The sequence below is a fragment of the Thamnophis elegans genome, chromosome 5 (assembly GCF_009769535.1).
Source record: "Thamnophis elegans isolate rThaEle1 chromosome 5, rThaEle1.pri, whole genome shotgun sequence".
NCBI classification, from domain to species: Eukaryota; Metazoa; Chordata; class Lepidosauria; order Squamata; family Colubridae; genus Thamnophis; species Thamnophis elegans.
In genome coordinates this window covers 80,430,564-80,456,693 of record NC_045545.1, presented here as the reverse complement: position 1 = coordinate 80,456,693, position 26,130 = coordinate 80,430,564, and positions in this window count along the sequence as shown.

Genomic DNA, 26,130 nt, shown 5'->3' with positions numbered 1-26,130 from the left:
GCACCTGCGCGATGCTCCGCCGAGCAGCTGGAGAGTCGCAGAGCGTTACGGGCAGTAAGTATGCATGTGTGCATTGTGCACATTCATGTAATGGACGTCCGGCCCCATTGCACCATACTGGTTGCAATGGGATCCGGATCCCACGACTGGCACACACAGAAGACACAAACCTATCTGTGTGAAAATATTTAAAAAGTTCCAACAGCAAAAACAAATATGGGAACAGGAATTGAAAAGATCCAGCCAATCTTTCAATGTAATGTGTGCAAGTCAGGAATAGGAGTTTCTGCTCTGACTTTTCTCATATTAATAGTATCAGGGGTGGCATCGTACCAGTTTAACAACCAGTTTGCTGAGCATGCGCCTGACATGCTGACATGCACTGTGCACGCTTCAGAGGTGGGTTTTGAATGGTACGGTACGTGCAGACCAGTAGCAGAAATCAGGTGTCCATTTGCATACCGGGGCAGCTGGAGGCCACGTACCAGTACAGTCCCTCTGCTGATTTCTTCCCCCCACCCATTGGAAACAAGGCGGCTGTCAAAGAGAAGGAAGTGTGGGCTTTTTCCACAGCTGAGGAAGGAACAGGAGCAGACGACTCCGTGGTTGGAAGAAGCCCGCGCTTCCTTATCTTTGACAGCCTCTTCATTTCCAATGTGGGGGAGAGATCAGGGGGTTAGAAGGAGGAAAAGGCAGTCCCTAGCAGAAGCTTGGCTTTCTCCTCTCTTTAAACCCCTGATTTCTCCCCAGCCATGCTCAGGGAGAAAGGAGGCAGGGATGCTGGTCGGCCCTTGCTTCCCCTACCACTTGCCACTGCTGTTCCTGTGTCCCGCCGGCTGCAGCCCTGCCTGCCCTGCTAGCTGGGTGGCTGGCTGGGAAAGCGGCAAGGGGCAAGCGGTGATGAGTATTAAGGGAAGCAAGTGCCAGGTCAGCATCTCTGCCTCCTTCCTCCAAGAGCCACGAAAGTATTGAGGGGAAGAGGGGAAACACAGGGGGGATGGGCAGGCTGGAGCACAGGTGGCTGCGGATGGGCTATCGGAGCAGAGGCTATGGCTGCATTGAAGGGAGGAGGGGAAAATGGAGGGGGAGGGGGCAGAGCGAGTGAGTGGAGCGGAAGGGAGCCCCATGCCAACTCTCAGAGTAAGGAGGCAGAGATGCCAGCACAGGGCTCACTTCCCTTACCACCCGCTCCTCGCTGGCTGCACATGCACACTTCGCAGGAAAACACCCGAGGTACGGCAATCTGGTTTTGGAATATTTTTTTCAAGATCATCTCCCTTGCTCTCTAAATTCCACACATGGGTGTGTGGTCATATCATGTCATTTATGGATTTGTTAGATTTTTATGGCTGCCCACCTCACCAGTGGTAGGATTTAAAAAATGTTACTACTGGTTCTGTGGGCATGGTGGGCATGGCGTGACATGTCTTGGTGGGCGTGGTGTGGGTTTGTGGGCGTGGCTTGGTGGGTGTGGCAGGGGAAGGTTACTGCAAAATCCCCATTCCCTCCCTATCAGTTGGGACTCGGGAGGCAGAGAATAGATGGGGGTGGGGGTGGTCAGAGGTGGTATTTACCGGTTCTCCAAACTACTCAAACTTTCTGCTACCGGTTCTCCAGAACTGGTCAGAACCTGCTGAATGCCACCAAAGGTGACTCTGGGTATCATAAAATAATCCAATAAAACAATGCATGTATAAAAATAATCATATTAATACATATAAAAATATCAGGATTTTAAAATAATATTATTAAAATTAGGAGTAAAATATGCAAAAAAATGCCAATTAATTTTAGGCTTATGGAACATGGCATATACAAGATCTCAATTAGCTAAACATTAGACATTGCAAAATGCCTGTCACTATTTTTTTCAAAAAAAAAATGTTTTCTAAAACTATCTTTAAGAAGTTTGAAAAAAGAGGAGCGTTCTTTAATGATCAGGCCTTGATCCCTGAAACTTATTTTTAAGTAGCATTCAGAGAAGTGCTAGCTGTAGCAGATAATATTTAGCCTAGTAGAGTTGTATAACAAGGAACGTGAGAAAAACTATTCAAAAGCTATTTCGTCAGTTAGGCAATGAACCAGCTAAAAGAGCATTTAATTAACCAGTTCAAATTATTGAATCGGTTAAGAGTGCTGATAAATTTCCAGATACCGCTCAAAATACCCCACCTTAAAAAAAAAAAAAACTTTAGACCACAGTCTCAACACTAGCTTGAATTCTGCAAAGGGCCAATTGATGCATTCCTGTTGTCTTATCTCTTCCTCTGCTGTAGAGCTAAGTAATATTGAAAAGAAGATAACATCTTCCTCTTAAGCAAGGTGCCCACAAGCTTGCTCTGATGATTTGACTTATGCATTTTCCATTTCTAGCTTGCTGTGTGCTGTTTGTTGGGTTGTTGCCTGCTACTGCGGTCATAAACTAACGAAAGCCTAACTACTTTCGAGGCTTTTACTTCAAACAAAGTAGAGATAGCAGTGGCGTTTGAGAATCAAGATACAGATAGCCTAATACAAAGACGATGGGCTTAAAAATAGAGAAATGGCTGTATTTAAAGGAAGAATAAAGCAGAGGTGATATCTTCAATCATTTTCTTCATTTTCTGCACTATACTGCAGGTTTCTAAATATTATTTCTATCATCAATGAGTTTGAGATAAGGATTTCCACCCACCCCCTACATATTACAATAATTAATTACATTACAGTGCAATTCTAATAGACTGTAGCCAGGGCCCAGCATTTTAAGTAAAACTGAAACTAAGAATCCATTAATAGGATATTTTAAGGGGAAATAAAGGTAAAGATTTCCCCTGTTCAGTTATGTCTGACTCAAGGAATCAGTGCTCATCTCTCTTTCTTAACTGAGGGAGCCAGTGTTGTCTGAGGACACTTCCGTGGTCATGTGGACAAAATGACTATAGCCTAAAGCACACACAACATTATCACTGAGATGGTATCTATTTATCTACTCACATTGCATGCTTTTGAACTGCTAAATGGGCAGGAGCTGGGGCAAGTAACAGGAGCTCACCCCGTTGTGCAGCTCTTGGGTCTTGAACCTGGGCTGTTAGCTTTCCACTTGACAAGGTTAGCATCTTTAACTGCTGAGACATTACCTCCCCCCTTTAAGAGAAAATGGAACCATCTAAATGAATATGCATCTTATTTACCAGATGTATTATTATTAATCTTATAGTCTTGTTATTACTAACCTTATTGATCAGTTGGATCAGTATGGGATAATGGGTAGACATCCAACATGCTTGCAAGGCAGTTTGGAAACAGCTGATCTAAATGAGAAAAAAAATGACTCCCACGTATTTCTGATTACAACTGAGCTAAATTAACTAAATTAATGATACATTGGCTGTATGTACAAATATAATTTCAAAATAAGGGTAGGGCATAGGAATCTTGAGAAATATGAAATTAATTTTCAGTGACTATAATGTATTTAATCACATAATGTTTCTGACCTGCTACATGAGTTCAACAGGGCTAAAAGTTGATTTTTTATTTATACTCAGTGTTCAATGCATCTCAGTCCAGTGTCCAACAATAGTCAACCAGCATAGATGGATTCCAGTTATCTGACATGGTTTTTCCATTAAGACACTTATGTGAAATGTTTCCCCATGTTCAACAATGAATGCACCTAGATTTTTTGGAATGAAGTCCAAGTGTGAATGCAGAAACCGAATTTTCAGTGATAGGTTGCACTTCATGTTCTTGTATGCTATAAGAAGTTTGTGAAACAGCTGAATACATTTTGGTGCTTTGTAGTTGCTAAGAAAATTCTCAAAGATACCCATAAATACTTTCCCGGCAATTTTCTCTGGCCTCACTACCATAACAATCTTAGAACCACTGGTCATTGATGATGCATCTGATTTGTGGACCAGCAAAATCTTGGCATCAACTGTTTTTGGAAACGTCTGTCTCAAATAATGAAAATCTTCCCCTTCTTTGTTCATTGCTTTCTGAATTTTTTTCATCTGTCCAATCTTTACATGAAGTGGAGACTAAAATATCATTGATGGGTCAATAAGGGCTGCATTCAACAAGGACCACATTCTTTCAGGTGGCTATTTCTTTTTAATGTAACACAAATCTCTTGCACGGCTGTCTCATTTGCATATGTAATTGCCATGGGTAAAAACACAAGATTTTCTATAAAAAGATACATGATAGCTTAAATTACAAGCTATTTTCATGATTAGCACCCAAAAATCTATCAGATATACCCAAAAGTGTTTAGGGACTAAAATGTTGTCCAGATCCCTGTAAATCTGTATTTTAGTTTGAAGAGATTGGGAAAATTACTATGTAATCTTTTCCAATGAATCTTGCTATTTGTTTACTATGCAATGTTCCCTAATGAGTACAAATAGATGCAACATAAAAAATTGAATAAGTGCTTCCTGTTAGTTGTTAAGTTTGTTATGGCAAATGGACAAGAAAACTCAAGTGCATCTTTCATTTCATCAGTATTCCAAACAAACAATTTTGGCACTGCATTTATTAAATTGTATTGGAATAAAATTCACCACAAAAAGAAAAAATAATTAAGAAAGATGTATCTCATTTATCCTAAAATGAAAGATACATTTAATCAAATATTGGGGTGTATTCTTAATAATGTGTCTTTGGCTATATCAGTGTCAGTTTAAACTGACAGCTATAAAAGATTCAAATGTTTGTATTTGAACTCATTGCCATGTACTATATTATTCCCAATTTGGTGTGTTCATGTATTTAATTAGTATTAAAGTTTCTTTCTTGTTATTGTTTTTATGTTCTCTGTTGCATTCTGTAAATCATCAAGACATCCTTTCTTGATCAATTATTTAGCTCACTGATGTATGTGAAGGCAAAGGAAATGAATAGTACAATTTATTTTATTTATTTATTTTATTTGTCAACATGTACAAGGTAACAGGTGTTGGTATGGACCCATTATCGTTAGAGATTGGTACAAATAGATGGATATAAATAAGTATAATGTGTCCATGAACAAATAAAATGAGTACATATCAATGATAGGAACGCTGGTGTGCTTATGCTCTCTGGTGTTCTTATGCACGCCTCCTTAGGGACCTCTTAGGAAACGTGTGAAATCCATGGTGGACAGCTTAAGGTTAAATATATGGGGGTTTGAGCAACTAACAATGGAATCAGGAAGAGCGTTCCAGGCATTGACCAATCTATTTTCTGCAATCTATTTTCTGCAATTGAGTTTGGACTGGTTTACTTTGAGTTTGTATCTATTGTTTGCCCGTGATTTATTGTGGTTGAAGTTGAAATAGTCATTTACAGGTAGGATTTATAGCGGATAATTTTGTGTACTATGACCAAATTTTGTTCAAAATATGATCAAATACTATAATCAAATACTATGATCAAATTTTCAAAGAAAAAGCAGCAAAAAGCTTGTCACATCTAGTCAATTGGGTAGCATTAAAAAGCGGGCCAAGGGATTGCAGCCAAAAGTTGAACACAATTGGGGTGACTCTACCCTTTTTGAAAGGTAGCCAAACCAACAGAAAATTGTGTAACATCCTAAAACCTCATCAAACATCATCATCACAAATTTCCATAAAAGTGCCTACCACTTCAACTAAGGTCAAGATGCGTCAACTGTACAAGATGGACTAGAAGGAGAAACTGTCTCCCCAGGAAGGTTATATCTACTATATGCTTTAGTGAGTTAGAAATTGCACTTGTATGTAGCCCCTTTCACAGAGGACACCAAAAGAAGTGTTCACAATGCAGTATGAACCAACATTTTCATAATGGGGATTCAATCCATCTAAAAGTTAAATCATTTATTTTATATTTTTTTCTATTTTGATTAGTGTGGATAGAAGATGCTTATTGAATGGTTTGCTGAGTTCAATGATCACGGCATATCCCAAATCTTATAAATCCAAGGAAAAAGACACCCAGTATCAAGATATGTAAACTCAGTTATAGCAGCAATGGATGCCCCATTAGAAGATCAATAGCACCGGTTTAGGGACAAGCAATCATGGAGAACATCTATGAGAGTTTACATTGAAATCAAATCAAGTCCAGATATGTTTCTACCAACATTCTCCACCTTTTCTGCATCTTTTTTCTTGGTCACAGTATGAAAGTGGCTTGTCACTGCCTTCTTTTGGTTTGTTGTTGTTAATTTTCAGCTTAGACTGCGGCCCTGATATTTTCTAGTATATCACCTAAATACTAACAACTTCTGTTTTTGTCATGCATTTTGAGAGTCATAGAGTCACAGGCTAACCAAGTTGATCGTTTATTCAGGCAACTTTATAATGGTTTATATACAGGCATCTTTAAAAAAACCAATCTACAGTATCCTTACTAAAATTCTAATTGTTTTTACCTATACAAATTAAAATTGTTTCTACCTATACATATTAAAAAAAAAATTCTTCTACTTCAACAAAAAACAGCTCACATATTTATGTTGGAAAATTTAAGAGTTTTGATAGAGTTGGCATTCAGGTTTCATTATATTGTCCCAATCTTTTAACTAAAAATATATTAAAGTTTCTTCATGTGTGAGAAGCTTGTGAAATTGCTAGTTAGCAGCTGTTGCCAGTACAAGTGATAGTTAAGCATGCTAATGAAACTTTCAAATGAATTCTGACTGTGTTTGCTGCTGTTCATTAAGTATTCCATAGAAACAAACTTAGGTCATTTTTTTTAATTTACTTAGAAGAAAGAAACAGGAGGAAATGTTCTCAAACTAAAACCTTAATTATGCAAAACAATAAAACCAATTATGCAAAGTTACAAAATAAATGCATGCTTTCTTTCAGGATTAAGTTTGCCAACAGGCAGGTTTTTAATCTGATCTTAATATTCTAAGTATTGCAACATGCGAATTTGTCTGCTGGCAGAAAATAGATTCCTAGTGATTTGAAATTTTCTAACTTTACTTTATTGTCATTGCACCTCTTACAATGAAATTAAATGCCATCTTCAATATAAATTATAGCTATAAAAATAAAACAAACACACATCCTTCACATTCTATGCAATTGAATTGAGAGACCTTGATATTGCATTAATATTTCACTATACAGTAGAATTCAATATAGTTACTGCTCTGGGATAGAAGCTGTTTTTCAGTCTATTTGTCCTTGTTTTTATTGTCCTGTACCATCTGCCAGATGGTAATAGTTCAAAAAAAGGATGCCTAAATGAGATGGATCTTTAGGAACGTTTTGAAAATTTTGACTTTATAAGAAATGATGCATAAGGGCTCCTAATTATTTATAGAAGTGTGTACATTTTGGTATTATTATTGTTGGCAAAAGTGATGGAAAATGAATATATTATTTTTTTTAATTCTAGTTTGAATGCAAATAGCATAACTTTAATAGTACCTATGTTCCTGCTTACACAAGACCCAATAAAATTATGTTGTAAAAATCTTTTTTTAAAAAAAATCATATATTTGTTATGCAATTATCAACCCAATTATCATATAAATTTTCTCAGTGATGTAGCAAATCTCATAGGGTTGGGAAAGATAGAAATTCACTAAGGTTGTGTTGTTATTCTTTACTATTTCCATTGTTCTTTACAACTCTTAAGACAAGTCACTACTGTAAAATTAATTTTTGAGAATCCAATATACAGAATTATAGACAAAAGAATACAAACTTTCAAGTACATTGTATTATGCATTTTCCCCCTGTCCTGGTAAATCATTAAACCATTGAATATTTGACCAATTGGCCTTAGGGCTGGTGGTGTGCACAGCTAAGAATGAAACTGCCTTGATCCCTCTTCTCCCAAAATATACAAAGCTTTAGATTATCAAACTCAATTTGTAAATGCATGATATGGAGCCTTCAAAACTTACATGAGAATGGTTACATATTTCTTTTGTGTGGTCTATAATGGAGTTATTTATGGTCGATGGAGGTGAATTGTAGGGAAGATGAAAGGTTCTGATAATAAAGAAAAGTAAGAGCTCAGGAATTGGGTGCCTCCTTTCTACCACAACTCTCAAGACAGGATAAATCACCCAAGCAACCATTAAAACTTCAAGAAGATTGCTTGTAAACCTTCAAGCCATGCCAATAAAGCATATTCTTTGCCATACAGCAGTCCATATGGTGCAGCTCAGCAGTTTCTCCCCCCCAACCCATTTTCAAACCCCCCCCCAAGCCATTCACAATGTAACCTTGCTACTTTTCCTTTTCTTTTTGCAAGGCAATTTGCCAACCAAGCACTATCAAATCAATCCTGGCTTTAAATCTAGAGGAATGGCAAACATTGGATAAAGGAGAATGGCCAGCAAATGTTAAATGTTTCGGCAGGCGATTCTCTCCAAGATGTTTCAGGATTCACCAATGGCAGAAATGTCATTTGTCGTTTCCAGACCGATGCAAAATTTCTAATCTCAGAGGGACCCTCTTAATTGGCTTTGTAGAAAGTTAGAAAAATGTTCCGAGTTATCAGTTCTCTCCTCACCCCTCTCAGGAAGCCTTCTGTGCTTGCATCATAAAATGTCAAAGCCAGTTGCTTATACATTCTTTTCATTTAGAAGGAGAGACTTGGAGGAAGGACCATAATCCTTATGTCAGCCTAAAATTGTGATATAACCTGTTATGAAGCAAAAGGAATTTTGTACTTTAATGCAGCCAATATAATCACACACACACACACACACACACACACACAAACAAACAATTTCTGAGCCATTCTTTCTTGTCGTATGCCACAGTGCAAAAAGTGATCTGAGCATCGTGCCCCAATGATGTTGCTGCATCTGATCCCAGCCCCTGAATCATTCAGGCTTCAGTTGTTTGTCGCTGTATTTGTTGCTGTTAGTTGCAAAGTCATGTCCGGCCCATCGCAACAACAATGGACAACGTTCCTCCAGGCCTTCCTGTCCTCTACCATCCTCTGGAGTCCATTTAAGCTCACACTGACTGCTTCAATGACTCCATCCAGCCACCTCATTCTCTGTCGTCCCCTTCTTCTTTTGCCCTCAGTCTTTCCCAGCATTAGGCTCTTCTCCAGGGAGTCCTTCCTTCTCATTAGGTGGCCAAAATATTTGAGTTTCATCTTCAAGGTCTGGCCTTCTAAAGAGCAGTCAGGGTTGATCTCCTCTAGGACTGACCGTTTTTATTGCCTTGTAGTCCAAGGGACTCGCAGGAGTCTTCTCCAGCACCATAGTTCAAAGGCTTCAATTCTTTGGCGCTCAGCCTTTCTTATAATCCAACTTTCACAGCTATACATTGCAACTGGGAAAACCATAGCCTTGACTATATGCAATTTTGTTGGCAGGGTGATGTGTCTGGCTTTTAGTATGCTATCTAGATTTACCATACCTTTCCTCCCCAGGAGCAAGCGTCTTTGAATGAATCACTGGGGCTTCAGTTGTTGGTTGCTGTATTGCTGAAATACAGATAGTCCTCAATTTATGAACAATTTCTTAGTGACCATTTGAAGTTACTAAGACACTCCAAAAGGCATCCACAACCCAGTCCTGAAGTTTTGACAGCTGCAATCTTTTCCAGCAGTAATATGACCACATTTTGGGGGCTCAGCAACCCACTTGTATTTACAGCCAAATTTACTAATTGTAGCTTACCGTGGTAATGTTACCATGATTTATAGCATATTTATTTACTTATTATTTTGCAAATGACTCAAACCAGAAAACATATCCAATACATCTTTCCTCTTCCACAACAACAGCTCTGTGGGATGGGTTCGGCTATAGAATGGAACAGAATAACAGAGTTGGAAGGCACCTTGGAGGTCTTTTAATTCAAACCCCTGCTCAGGGACAAAACCGTATACCAGTCATGGCTTTTCCAGACCAAGTGCCCAAAGTGTGTGTGAATGCATGTGTGCATGCCTGAACCCCCCAAATGGAATGTGTGTGTAGTCCCTGAGCATGCACCCCACCCAGGCCCCTGCACATGGCCCACCTGCAGTGCCCTGTGAATGTCCTATGAATGCATGCCCCCCACATGCACCCCGCACATGCACCCCACCTTCCACACATGTGCACCACTCTGGCTTGATACCATTACAGACAAATGGTTGTCCAATCTCTTCTTTAAATCTTCCAGTATTGGAGCATTTACAACTTCTGGAGGGAAGTCATTCCACCTATTAATTGTTCTAAGTGTCAGGGAATGTCTCCTTAATTCTAAGTTGCTTCTCTCCTTGATTAGTTTCCACCCATTGCTTCCTGTCCTACCATCAGGGGTTTTGGAGAATAGTTTGACACCCTCTTCTTTGTGGCAACCCCTGAGATATTGGGACGCTGCTATCATGTGATAGGAGTTTCCATGTAAAGGAACCTGTAGTCCTTCTTTTCATTAACCTAGACATACCCAGTTCCTTCAACTGTTCTTTATATCCAAATGCTTAAATATGCATGCAACAATTCATGAGGCTGAATACATGTTGATGTAAGCATATTAAGTTCATCTGTGCAAGAAAGGATCTCAACTGTGTGGGTGGTGGTGGATTAAATGGCATTTACTTTTGAATAGGTGCCTGGGAGTTACAACTAGCCAGTAGCTGTAATTCTATACCTTCTCAGAAATATTTACTAATTCAAGAGTATCCACTGTTGGCATGTAGGATTGACAGCTTGGTCTTAACTAGTTTAGTGAGCTAAGGTCATAAGCAAGAGGAGGTGAGACTTCTATAAGATATCAAAGTAGAGAAGGCTGGAATAAAATGGGACTAGATAAACAAAAGGTTTTAACTGGAGGCACTGGGAATAATTAATAGATGGGCCCAGCCTTCCTGGAATGCAGTATTTAGCATTTCACATAAGAACTGATGAAAGAGAAATTTGGGGAATTACATTTTACTTTTAAGCAAAAAATTACCAAAGTTATAATACACCAAAGCAGACAAATATACCTCTATACCATTTTTTTAAAATAATAATAATGTATTCATTGTCCATCTCTGAGCTATTTAATAGTCTATAGCAAACTCTAGAGTATTTCTGGATTTCAGCCTGAGTGCTCAATACAATACTAATGGGACTCAAAAAGCTACTAACATACTAACTTTAATTTCTGAATCAGTGGTCTTTTTTTTGGCACAATCTGTATTGCTTACAATAAACAAGGACATGCAAGGACAAGCTCCATGTAAAACAGGTTGAGCATTAAGATATTTGGATTTCATTTGGCCAAGTCAAAATTTGGAAGAAATTAAAAAGATTTAATTCTAATTAGAGAATCCCTGTCTCTTCCCTTGACTTGAATGCTCCTGAGAATTCAAATTAACATTACAAATTATCCAAGTTAATTGCATTCAGATCTCCTCACTGAGTTTCCAGTTTGTTGGGCTGCTTTAAAAAAAATCTAAATAAAAGTAAGACATTTAAGAGTCTCTTTTTTATTCCATTTGGACCCAAAAAGGGGGGAAATGTCTTAATGAGCTATTAAGAGCCCCCCCTTCCCTCCCTCCCTTTCTCCCTCCCTCCCCCTATTGTGGGAGCTACAACAGAGCTTCTAAAGCCAGAAGACAATTTATGGTCTCTAATGCTATCCCTTCTTGGGACAATCAATAGAAAAGAAGATATTCAGCAGGGGCTTAGAAGTTCCCCTTCTTTAGATGTTTGTGCATCATTTACTGAAGTTATTAGAGCATAAGGACGGCATGCTGGCTTAAACCAATGCTCCATCCAACTCAGCACATTTTGTTTTCCCCAGTCATCTAAGACAAGTCAACTCAGCACACGGTATAGCTATCTTTGTTTAAATAATGAAAGAATGAGCTCAAATATGTGAATCAAGTCCATTTTAAAAAAATATCTTATTTTTTAATGCCAAACTTACTTGCAATCCTGTATCTGTGAATAGTATCTCTCTTTCTCCGTCTCTAATTTGATCTAATGAATAGCAAGTGTGTTCAATCTTGGCAACTTTAAGACTTGTGGACTTCAACTCCCAGAATTCTACTACCAGCATAGCAGTGATGGGTGGCAACTCCCCTTCCAACCAATATGGTTGGAACGTGCCCATAAGTATCCTCATGGCCGCGTGCAGCGCACGCATACGTTCAAGCGCCTCCACGACACTCTGCGACACTCCAGCTGCTCCACAGAGCATTGTGCAGGTGCTGTGTGTGCCATGCAGCTGCACAGAAGTGCAGAAGCCTTTAAACTCCGGTAAGGAGCTCGGCTAGGCAGGTGGGCCCTCCGGTGCACCGTACCAGAACGGTATCCAGTGCTCCGGGCTGGCTCTGGTACACCTGTACTGGGGCATACCTCCTGCAACCCATCAGTGCAGCATAGCAGCCATTAAACATGAGTCAATTTAAAGCATCATTGCTCTTTTTCACCTTATTTTTATTTCACCTCATTTTTTTACATTCTGTACTTTATGCAGATATACCCAGGACCCCTGCTAGTTTGCTTCCAAGTTCTAAACAACTCTATCTTCAAATCATCTCAGTTTCTGAGAGCAGTGTCCGCCAAATGGACAGCACTTAGCAATACCATTTAGACTTATATACTGCTTCACAGTGCTTTACAGCTCTCTCTAAGAGGTTTACAGAGTCAGCCTATTGCCCCTGCATATTGGTCCTCATTTTACCAACCTCCGAAGGATGGAAGGCTGAGTCAACCTGGAGCCGGTCAGGATCGAACTGGCATTGGGCAGAGTTAGCCTGCAATATTGCATTATAACCACTGTGCCACCACTAGCCTCAGTTTCGTTGGGTTACATTTCCCATTAGCCTTAGGCAATGGACAGACTGATGTAAATTGTGTCCGGAAAATCTACAGCAATTTTCCCATCTGCTATTTCTCAGATTTATGGGGAAGCATCTCTTAGTCAATGTTTCTTTGCACTTTGTTCTATTGAATGTCTGCAATTTGTCTGAAACTGCTTTATTATATTTCTGCACTTTATTAATTCCATATTCTTCAAATATCCTTTTTATTTTGTTGTGTTTCACTGTCTGGAAGAGATCATATATATTTCATTGTCAGCAGAATGTGGTCTTCTTGTCACATTACACATGATCCCCTTGTGATAAAAAAAATAAGAACAAGCGTTGCAAATCAAATGATAACAGGATCTTAATTCTGTAGTCCTTTAAAAGCATGTCAATGATTAAGTCTTACATGCAGATTTCTCCCTATTGTACCTGGACCTCAACCCTATTGCAACCTAGAACTAAGGAGAAACTTCTTAACAGTGAGAACAATTAATCAGTGGAACGTCTTGTCTTCAGAAGTTGTAGGCACTCCATTGCTGGAGGTTTTAAGAAAAGCCTGAAGATTCACTTGCCTGGAATGATATAGGGCAGTGATGGCTAACCTTTTTTGTCCTTGTGTGCCGAAAGTGCCCACACCCAATATGCAATGTGCACATTCCCCCTTGCATTCCCCGCCCCTGGACATGTATTCACAACCACCTCACGCTCCCCCAGCCCCCTGCACATGTGCATGTAACCCCCCCCCCCACATGCCATTTTGGTCCTAGCTGGCCTCCCTGAAGCCTCCTGGGACCATAAATGCCCCTCCCACACTCCCCGCCCCCGCACATGCATGCACGTCTCCCGCATGCACCATGCATGCACAGCAGAGACCCAAAAATCAGCTGGCTGGAGGGAGACATGTGCCCATGTGTGGTGAAACTGAGCTGGGGCGGTAGCTCGCATGCCTGGAGAAAGGGGTCTGGGTGCCACCTGTGGCACATGTGCCATAAGTTTGCCATCATGGGTATAGGGCAGTGGTGGGTTGCAGGTGGTATGCCCCAGTACGGGCGTACTGAAGCCAGCCCGGAGCACCAGATACCATTCCGGTACAGTGCTCCGGAGGGCCCACCCGCCCACCCTTGCTCCTTACCTGCGCTTTAAGATTTTGGCGCTTCCACACATGTGCACAGCGCATATGGCACCTGTGCAATGCTCCACCAAGGAGCTGGAGCATTGTGGAAGCTTGCAGAAACATCCAGGCAAGTATGACGCATGCATGTGCCATGCACATATGTGCCTGCACTACGCACATGCATGTGGGTGACGCTGGGGCCATTCTAACCATACCAGTTGGAATGGAATCCAGAACCCACCACTGGTATAGGGTCTTTTGCTTGAGCAAGGGGTTAGACTAGAAGGCCTCCAAGGTCAGTTCCAAATCTATTAGTCTTCTTATTCATTTAAAATACCAATTGGCAAATTCCTTCCAATCCAAAAAGGTAGCATTGGAATTCTGAGAGCTGAAGTCCAAAGGTTTTCAGGTTCCAAGATTGGACACCCCTGTTCTAATATATCCACCTTTAGTTGTGGTCCTACTGTTGGTATGTGGTATTTGACGTGTTGTTTCTACTGGAGGCACTCCCCTCCAAGCCCAAGTTATAATATTTGCTTGTCAAAAATGTGTCTTGCTTGTTGCTTCCTGATCAGTTTTATCATGCTCAATTTCCATTTTTATACTGGTTTTATAGTGCTATGGCAAATCTTCTCCGTTCTTGTAATTCCTCTTTTATTGAATTTGATATTGACACTTCTAAAGCAATATTAAACCTTCTTTGTATGAATTTTGGGTATGGCTATGTTTTTAGAAAACACAGGTTATAACAAATGTGCATTATAATTAATATTTAAAATACATAATAAATGTATTTTATTATTTTGTTTGTTGAATTAAAATTAAATATACGTACTCCACTTCAAAATATCTGCTGATATGGGAAACAGTGTTTATGTAGATTGGATGATTGATGACATTGTGATTACATTATATAACGATATAGCATTATGATATATAACATTATATCATAATGTTGATATTAAGACTTGAGTGTATATTTTATGATTTTAAGATAAAGTATAAACTGTCTTGTTCAACCCGAGACAGGATTGTCCTGATATTACAGTTCATAGCCAATGAAGCATCTTCTGCAGATATTTCTTAACTTTTTTCAAAGCCAACATCCTTTGTCAACGACTCATACAGATTGATAATGTGTCGTGTGAAGAAGGGCTTATTTTCTTTGTCATTTAGAGTTATTAAATGAGATAGGTCTGACTTGCTTTTCTTTTCTTCAGAAACCGAATGACCTTTCTGTCCACTAATTTCTGTCTATTGTCCCATTAATATGAACTTCTCTCATAGTTTTTCTCCTCCACTTCAATTTCCAACCATCTAAATCATGGGTGTTCAACCTTTTTGCTTGCCTGGGCCAGATTGAGTGAAGAGGAGTCATCTCAGGCGGTTCACCGACAAAAGGGAGAACAACAAAAGCGCGCCTGACTAAACCGCGGTGACAAAACCGCGAGTTCTAAACCGCGCTGACGAATGAGCGCTGAAGCACGCCGACAACAGCACGCTGACAGAAGCGAGCTGTAAACCTAACCCTAAACCTAACCCTAACCCTAACCCTAACCCTAACCCTAAACCTAACCCTAAACCTAACCCTAAACCTAACCCTAAACCTAACCCTAAACCTAACCCTAAACCTAACCCTTAACTTAACTTAAATCGCGATGTTGTCGGCACGCTGTTGTCGGCGCGATGATGATGTCGCGTTGATGATGTTGCAGTTTTAGCAATGCGGTTTTGTCAGTGTGCTTTTGTCGTGCCTGCATTTGTCGGGTCATGGTCTCAGGCCACGTATAACTCATATAACAATTAAATGTATATAAATAACAAGCTTCCTTTATTTTATACAGTCTTGTGGGACTGCATTACCAGCTGAGAGTTGGATACACCTGACTTAAATCTTCATCCTTGACCCTTTCCTTAGTAAGAATGATGGAAGATCATTAGATAGAGATCCAACCTAGAACTAAGGGGAAATTGCCTGACAGTGACATCAATTGATCACTTATTTGATTTGTCTTCAGAGATTTCGGTGCTCCATCACTGAAGGTTTCCATGAACAGATTGGACAATCATTTATCTGGAATGGTGCAGCGTCTCCTGCTTGAGCAGAGGATTGAACTAGAAGATCTCCAAAGTCCACTGTTATTTCATGTTATTCTACCTTCTATTCTATCTCGTGTCAATCTTTGAGGTTCAGCAGTGTCTGCAAGATTATTCTAAGCAACATGATGCCATGGGACCACTTTGGGACACAGAGAGAAAAGCCCAGGGTGTTCACTGTGACATCATGATGCTACTTATATCAGTGTGATAACTGATGGATGCTACTGACAAGCTCAACTTTTGTGTCAACTTCATAGGCAAATATGTATGTATGTGTGTGGGGGGGAGGCATGCACTACATATCTATGCATATACATATACAGACAGACATAGACACATACAAACAAAGGTATAAAAGTGGTTTATCTCTTCTGGGACAGCTTTTTCATTTTCTAAACAACCCTAAAATTGCCTTTTTGGCTCTCATCGAAATACTATTCAGGTCTTATCTTTTTAGAATAAGTCAAAGTTGACTAAGTACCGCCATCTGACCAACTTCAGTTCTAGTGCAGTTTTTTTCAAACATGACAACTTTAAGATGTTGACTGAGGATTTCTGGAAGTTGGAGTCCACACATATTAAAGTTGCCACATTTACAAAACACTGGTCTAGACCGTTTCTAACTTTACAACCTTGTCATGAGGAAATTGAGTCAATTCAAGACTCTTTGTGGCTTGAGGTGAAGGCAAGATGGATATCTCCATTACCCAAACAGAAGCCAGTTAAACTGAGATCTGAATCTTAGCCTGAGATGAAGTCTCAGGATGCTAAATGATAGGACCAGCCCTGTTCCATGGACAGATTCTACCAACTGAAAAGATTCTTCCCTTCACTCACAGCAATCAACATTACATTTTATCTTGTTTTTCAGATACTATATTATACTTCTTAAGCTGCTGATGTAAATTGTGCTTCTACCTATGCTTATCCTGCCTCAGTTATCTCTCTTCCCAGTCCCTGCAAGTCACCTCCAAGGTGGCAAAACAAACATTTTAGCAAAACTTGAAGATGATCTTGAACAATAACAGAAAAATTAGAACTAATTATAATTGATATTTTCCATATTTCCATCTAAGTGCCTTTTGCTACTAAACCAGTCTTTGGATGTAAGATTTGCCCACATTAGTGTGCTGACCTTCTGGTAGTTGTTAAAACCACATTGTTTTGGAGGGCATATGGTGACTGAGATGATAATAGAGTAACAGAGTTGGAAAAGACCTTGGAGGTCTTCTAGACCAACCCTCTGCTCAAACCAGAAACCTTATACCATTTCAGACAAATGGTGTCAAATCCCTTCTTAAAGACCACCAACAATGGAGAACTCACAATATCTGGAGGCAAGTCATTCCAATGATTAATTATTCTAACTGTTAGTTCTAGATTGCTTCTCTCCTTGATTAGTTTCCATCCATTGCTCCTTGTCTTGCCTTCAGGTGCTCTGGAAAATAGATTGAGCAGGGACTTCTTTGTGGCAGCCCCTTTGATATTGGAACATTGTTATCATGTCACCCCTGGTCCTTCTTTTCTTTAAACTGGACGTACCCAATTCCTGCAACTATTCTTCATATGTTTAGCCTCTAGTCCTCTAATCATTTGATCCATGTTTTTTTATTTCTTATTTTGATTTTATGACCTGCTGTATGTATTTTCTATGAATGTTTCATTCTATGACCATTGTATTTATTTGTTGTGCATCTTACTGGTTTGTCGATATAAGTGGAATACAAATGGAAAGAATGAATGACTATTTTAATATTTATGCCTGTATTATACATTAGTTTCTATAGTCCAGATCCTTTTCTCCTAATTGCGAATAGCTTGTTAGAGACATTTATTCCATCCTAGATACTTCTGAAATAGTTATGTATAATTAATTCCTTTGGTGTTAAACATTTGTTACAGCCTTTTCCTCAACCAAACAGCTTTCATTTACTATTAAGAAGTTTCCTCTAAAGTTTGGCGATAATTCCACTAGTCTAACCATAGCAATCTATAAAAACATTACCTCCCTCCACCACTGATTATTGAAAAAGAATGTTGTTTAATGAGCAACAGCGATATATTTTGTGGGAGATTGTTTTTGAGCTGGTTAAGAAATTGAGACCAATTTCTCATGATTTCATAGATATTTCTTGGCAAAAATATGGAAGTAGTTTGCCATTACCTTCTACTAGGATGCTTTAACAATTTCCTGGTTTAACCAATAGTAATAGAGCCACCTCATTCACTTAATTACTTTCTGTTCCTACTACTGTTTTGCACTTGATTGGCTGCTAGTAAAAATCAGATTAGTTGATGGTTCTCTGAAGTCTGTCTCCCTGATTTAAATGATTGCTTGTAGCTCTATGAACTCAGAGCTGAGGTGGCGCAGTGGTTAGGGTGCAGTACTGCAGGCCACTTCAGCTAACTGTTATCTGCAGTTCAGCGGTTCAAATCCCACCGGCTCAAGGTTGACTCAGCCTTCCATCCTTCCGAGGTGGGTGAAATGAGGACCCAGACTGTGGGGGCAATTTGCTGACGCAATTTGCTAAAAAGCTGTAAACCGCTTAGAGAGGGCTGAAAGCCCTATGAAGTGGTATATAAGTCTAATAAATAAATAAATAATAAATAACTCCCCGCTTCCCTGTTCTGGTCTCCAAGAAGTGTATTTGCTTTGGAGGAATTGATCCTGCTTTACTGAATATTGTATACCTGCCCTCATGCTTCAGAGATGGTGGAGTAAAGGTTCCCCTCGCACATATGTGCTAGTCATTCCTGACTCTAGGGGGCGGAGCTCATCTCTATTTCAAAGATGAAGAACCAGCGCTGTCTGAAGATGGCTCTGTGGTCATGTGGCTGGCATGACTAAACGCCAAAGGCACACGGAACACTGTTACCTTCCTGCCAAAGGTGGTCCCTATTTTTCTACTTGCATTTTTTACGTGCTTTCACATAGCTAGGTTAGCAGAAGCTGGGAGAAATAACAGGAGCTCACTTCATTACGCAGCGTTAGGGATTCAAACTGCTGACCATTCTGATCGAAAGCTCAGCGTCTTAGCCACTGAGGCACCGCGTCCCAGATGGTGGAGTACTACTGATATAATGTGATACCAGCAAGAATGATTTTGCATTCAGTTCATTGCCTCTATCTTGGGATTGACCTGAAATCAGAAACCTCATGGTTTTAAATATCCAGTCTTTTTTTAAAAAAAATGCACACACTTTTATTGTTCTGTTTCCAGTATTTACTACACCAATGAAGTTTCTGGAAAACATGAAAAGTAGAGAAATCTTTTATCAGCCACCTATGATTTTGAATCAACTTTGGAGGGGGTTTTTTCTCCCCCTGCCTTAATACAGAACTGATTTTCTTCATATTTTACCCATAACACATCTGAATAAAGAAGCACATAGAATTATGTGATATTTTCTTTTTCTCACTTATACAGACTTAAAATATATTTTGTTTAAATATGTCGGGTATATATTGTCCCAACTATGTTATTTCAAAAGGCAACATATTAGGCAAACAATTATACTATAAAAAACTGCTGTTTTTGTCTAGAGACAGGGTTTATCAATGCTATCCAAACAAAGAACTGAAGTTGTGCATCTGGGCTGTGGAATAAAAAAGGAGCAACTTCCTTCTTCGTGTATTTATTTAGGTAAATAAATAAAGGATTCTTCATTGACCTAAATAAATACATGATAAAGGCAGCCCAGATGAAGGATTCTTCATTTATTAACCTAAACAGATATGGCCTCATAGTTAAATGTGATCACTTCACAGTGCAAATCACACTACGTCTGAATGCTTCTTCTTAATAGTACTCTTCAATGCTTAACTTTCTGACTTCAGTTTGACTTGAGAAGCAAATTTGCTTACCTTTATTTGTGCACTGAATGGCTTGGGAAACTATACATATACAAAGCTGAAATAATAGCAATAGCACTTAGACTTATATACCACTTCACAGTGCTTTACAGCCCTCTCTAAGTGTTTTACAGAGTCGGCATATTGCCCCCAACAGTCTAGGTCTTCATTTTACCCACCTCGGAAGGATGGAAGGCTGAGTCAACCTTGTGTGCCATTATATATCAGTTTACGAGTTCTTAGCAAGCTGGAAAAGAAACTAGACTTACAGTGTTGAGATAATAGTTAAAGAGTTTTGAACTACAATTGAAAGGAGTCATTTCAATACAAGATCGGTGGCAATTAAATTTAATAAATAAATAGAGACCCAACTTCAAATTTTTATTCAGTCGGAATTGAGGGACTTAGAAACAATCATGTCACTGAGTACAACCTACTCACATATGGATTGTCAGATTAAATTGTGGTGTGAGGCATTTTATGAATACATTAATTATTATATGTTTTTTCATCATGACATAGTGATCTTCTTTGCAAAATTGATTTTAAGTCACTTTAAATAAATCATAATTGCCTAGGTTCATTTTAAACTATGGTATATCACAAACCCGCATTTAAAACTAAGTGCACAGAGACAGAATTAAGTCACATTATAGTTTAATCAGGCTGTGTGATTAAACTATAAAGTGTAATGTTGTGGCTATGAGTATTACCAATGAGTCAAGAAATGACCATTTCAAAATCTTTGATTTTTAGCTGCTATCCTTAGATTTAAATGACTGGGAGCTGGTTGGTATACAACTACTATTACTAATAATAACATCCTACTGCAATTACAAAGACTTTCAGAAGTTCACAAACATAAACTTGTAAAACAGAGGTGGTATTCAGCAGGTTCTGACCAGTTCTGGAGAACCAGTAGTGGAAATTTTGAGTAGTTCGGAGAACTGATGAATATTCACCTCTGCCTCCCGAGTTCCAGCTGATCAGGAGGAAATTGGAATTTTGTAGTAACCTTTCCCTGGAATGGGGGTGGGAATGGAGATTTTGCAGTATCCTTCCCCTGCCACACCCACCAAGCCATGCCCACAGAAACATAGTACATTTTTTTGAATCCCACCACATCTGTATAATGACAATATATGAACACAATTAAAACAAAAACAAAAAATACATGGCATAAGAAAAACTCTTGTCTTTAACTTTTTTCTAGAAGACAGATAATGTTGGAGACCTCCAATTGGGACTCCTGGAATGAAAACAAGGAAATCACTAGAAAGTTGCCCACTACATTCTGCTTTCTGCAAACTTAAAAAAATTCTTTTCCAGAAAACTGAGACACTCATCTTGTTGATCAATATCAAATAAATCTGAAGGGGAAGTTTTGCTAGGTAAGAAAAAAAATTCTCCCAAATTGAGTTTAGGTAGGGGGGAAATGAAGATAAAACAGTGTGTTCTATTACTTCTACAAATGCTTATTGGAAGATGCAAACCACCAACAATGGGAATATGGTCAAGTAAGAGCTTCCTTTTTTAATTACTTCAAACAAAGCTATAATCTGATGAAGAACAGCATCTTGGTTTAGTAGCTAGAACAGTAATCAAAAGAATGACGCAAGAAATACTTCTAAGACAGTTTTCAGGAAGTGGCTGATAGGACCATGTTATGCATTTGACATAGAAAGGAAGAATTATTAGCACATTTTTATCAATACTATTCTTTGCACCAATTGAATAACAGGAAGTGGTATGTAACTCTCATCCCTATCTAATGAGTATGCTTAAGCTATATATTCTCTTTATAAGAATCAAAAAAGTATCCATATTTTTATTCTTTAATTAGTCTATATCATAGACTACACAAAACTTTAGCTTCCTCATAATAATGCACATTGTAATGTTTTCATTTTTTCTCAATTCAAGATGTATTTTAAATTAATAAATTTATCAATTTAGAATTTATCTCAGTTTTTTTTTTACAATTTATCTTAAGTGTAATTTATCTTAATTTATCTCTTTTGAAAGCTATGTCATTTTAAAACTTTTCTTTGATAATTGAATTCCAGCCATGAAATTAACAGCAACAATGACAAGGGACCATCCGCAGGTACAATTTTTGGGTCATAAATGAAATGCTCATTGCATGTGTATATACAAATATTACAAACAAAAGTTAGAAAGTATTTGAAGGGAAGGGAAATGAACAGACAGGAAGAGAAAATCAGAGAACATACAACTCAAACTGACCCACTTTCTGAGTTTGCACACTATCTTGACTCATAAAATAACTAACTGTCTAGGTTCACAGAAAATGTATCATACATACTTTTTATTTTAAGGAATTTTAAGTACCAAAATATATCCTGAAAATTGACTTGGCTTATCCATGGATAGGTTTATGCCAGCGAAAAAGGAGCTGTGAGTGCACCTGCGGCCCTTGCGAACTCCATTTTCAGCTGCGATGGTGTTCTGCATCCCTCTGCCAGTGAAAACAGAGCTTGGAGCCTCCCGAGATCTAAGCTGGATCCAGCCCCCGGTTCTTGAGTTTGACACCCCGAGTGTAGCTAAAGGGTTTGGTATAATGGTTAAAGCACCAGGCTAGAAATTAGGAAACTCTTCATTCTAGTTCTGCCTTAGGCCTTAGTTAAATGTCCTTGGATGAATTACTCTGCGTCCTAAGAAATAGGCAATAGCAAAATTTGAAATCTGAAATCTTTCCAAGTGAACTGCAGGGACTTGCAGTTCCCAGAAGTCAGAACACTGATTACCTAGTCTTCATTTAGATGTTTGGTTTGAGTACATCTTGATACTTGAGAATCATTCCAGAAGAAGCTCAAGTGTAGAATCCAATGACCAATGTAGGTATTGCATCTAAAGACTTCTAGGCTTAGTTTGTGATGAAGATATGGATAGAACAAGAAGCACTTTCTTGATAATTAGAACAATGAATCAGTGGAACGACTTGCCCCCAGAAGTTATGGGTATTTCTGTTATGTATGGACGTACATCAGAAATCTACATCAGTTTTCATGCTCGTCGCGGATTGGCTAGAATCTACATAAGTTTCTTGTTCACCATGGATTGGCTGTCCCAACCACGGGGGAATATAAACTGCTGTCATTGGCTGGCTGGTTTGCCTGGAGCTCCTTAAAAAGCGAGCTCTGGCAGCCCAGCTGGCAGAGCGCAGTAACATTTTGCTGGAAATAAAAAGTGCTGAAATCACTAGCGACTCTCGCCTGCTGCATTCGCACCAATCTAACAGTTTCAATACTAAAGATTTTAAAGAAGAGATTGGACAACCATTTGTCTAAAATGGTATGGGATTTCCTGCTTGAGCAGGGGGTTGGACTAGAAGACCTCCAAGGTCCCTTCCAACTCAGGTATTCTGATATTCTGTTAAACATTAACTTGATGTTTATTTCAGGTAATAAGTACTGGGAAATTTTAATTTGATATTATAGTATTCATGTATGTTTCTGTAAATCTGTATCTATAAATCTAAATCTATATGTTCTTGAAATGTAAGTTGTTTTTACAGCTAGATACTAACGAAATACTTCCCATCCATGAACAACGGTTGGCATTCTTAATCTAATAATATATTTCACTGGCGCTGCTACTTTAAGTAAACTGATTCTTCTACATAAAATATTTATTTTTCTATAGATAGAGACAGGAAAGAAACACATAGGTTTTTTTTCTGTAAAGAGAGACACTAAAGTTAGCCAAGTAAAAATTTAAACTTGCCAACAGCTCCCCCAAATCAGAATTTAGCAGTAAATCTTAATCTCCACTGCTTAATCAGGCTGCTTGCCTTAGACTTGGCTGAAGTCTTTCAAATTCTCTCCATGGGCCAGCTAAAAATATTTATTACAAGCTAGAATTAAATTGCATTAAATAGTTGATTGCCCTATCAGTCTGAGGGTGCAGATAACCTCTATACTCATTATAGTTTAAATCTGCTGTTTCCTTTCCAATGATTCAATGGGCTTATCTCTCCCACCTTCTAAATTCTGCCCATCCATTGTATAATCTGAGAAGATCTGCAGTCAATATTTTAAATCCATTTTTTTTAAATCTAAATTTTATTTCATTTTTTGGGAACATTGTACCTTGAGTTTTCTACAGTTTACCAAGCAGCTGAACAAGACAATTCTAAACCTCTCTGCAATGGTGTCATTCATGCACAAAATGAAAGAATATCATTCACATCAATATGTATAGAATTCAATCTTTCTTCGTATCTTTCAATAAGCCCAAGATTTATCCTAAAGCAGTGGTGAAATTCAAATTGTTTTACTACCAGTTCTGTGGGTGTGGCTTGGTGGCCATGGCAGGGGAAGGATACTGCAAAATCTCCATTCCCGCTCTATTCCAGAGGAAGGATATTGCAAAATATCCATTCCCTCTCCACTCTGGGGCCAGCTAGAGATGGTATTTGCTGGTTCTATGAACTACTCAAAATTTCCACTACTGGTTCTCCAGAACCTGCTGAATTTCACACCTGTCCTAAGGTGATCAGCTACACAACAGAATGAATTCCTCCATGTCTAACATATTTCTTTAAAATAATTGGGAACTTAATTAGTTATGATAATTTTTATGTATGTTCCGTTTGATATACTTCTAGATGGGCCTGTTCTTATGCTATCAATCAAAAGCACTGTGCACTTATTCAGATTCTCTTAATATAGGGGTGTCAAACTCCCCTATGCAGGCCAGATCTGGCCCATGGAGTGCTTAGATCTGGCCCGCAGGGCTATCCTGGAACAATAAAGGACTGACCCGTGATGCCTCTGCAATTGAAAACAGAGCTCGGGAGGGCTGCGGGCAGCCTTCCCGAGCTCCGTGTTTTGTTGGTACAGGGTTGCAGGATGCCATGCCCACCCTGGCCATGTTCACCCTAGCCCTCCGAGGTCATACACAAACCTGATGTGGCCCTCAATAAAATTGAGTTTGACACCTCTGCCTTAAGTACTAGGAAGGTTTTTATTTCCTCCTAGTATTTAAAAAGAAGAATGGGCTGGTGGTAAAATACAAAAAATTTACCAATGGCAGAGAATATTATTTCTTACCTCTTATAAAATTGTATGAAGTTCAAGAGTAATACTGTCAATACTGTCTGAAGCCATTTTTAATCTGAATTAACTTTCTCCAGTATAATGCTATTCATATCTTGGAAATTTCAATTCTCAAAAATTTCAGGTCAGTGTTATTGGACATTTATGGTTGAGATGTGCAAGGTTGGCCTGGATCCAAACCAATTACCTACAGCTAAACCTAGAGAACAATCGTAGAACTGTCCAGCAACAGAAGGGCATTTAATATTTAATAATAATAATATTCACTTTGAAATATATTGTGACATTACAGGTAGTCCTCGACTTATGACCATAATTGAGCCCAAAATTTCTCTTCTAAAGTGAGACATGTGTTAGGTGAATTTTGCCCCATTTTAAAACATTTCTTGCCACAGTTGTTAAGTGAATCACTGCAGTTGTTAAGTTAATAACATAGTTGTTTAATGAATCTGGCTTTCCCACTGATTTTGCTTGTCTGAAGTTTGCAAATAGTGATCACATGACCCTGGGACACTGCCATTGTCACAAATATGAACCAGTTTGCAAACATCCAAATTTTAATCACATGATCATGGGGATGCTACAATGGTCATAAGTATGAAAAATAGCCATGTCTCTTTTTTCAGTACTGTTGTAACTTTGAACAATCACTAAATAAACTGTTGTAATTTGAGAACTAGCTGTATTCAATTAAGTTGGTCAGATTAGTTGTTTTATATTTTTTTTCATTGTTTTAACAATGTGTTGGGTTTTGTAGACCACCAAGAATATTTGGAACGGGGAGTGGGGGGAGAGACCATTTCAAAGTTAATTAAATAAATTAATAAATACCTGCGACTAATTAACACATAAAAACTACAGATGGCCTAAAATATGCCCACCATTATTGAAGGATAAAGGCATTAAGTGCAAGGGTAATAAAAAAAAAAGGTTCCATAGCATTATTTTAATGCCTTTTCCTAAAAGGCATACTCTTAACCGTGTGAAATGCTTTGAAAAATTGAACAACTGCAGATGCAAGAAATGCTATTGCTTTCTTTGTCCCTTATTTTCTTTCATGTCTATGGACCCGTCTAATTTAAGTTCCCCTTTCTAACCAAACAGAACTCCTCTCCATTCATGGCGATTCCAAGCGATAAGAAAAGTTCCCCCTAAAGTGTTTCGCTGTTCGAAATATTCAAAACTTGGTCATCAATAGGCATGGACAGGTAGTTTGGCCTGCAAATTCTGTGAGTTCCCCAACCTACAATAGCATC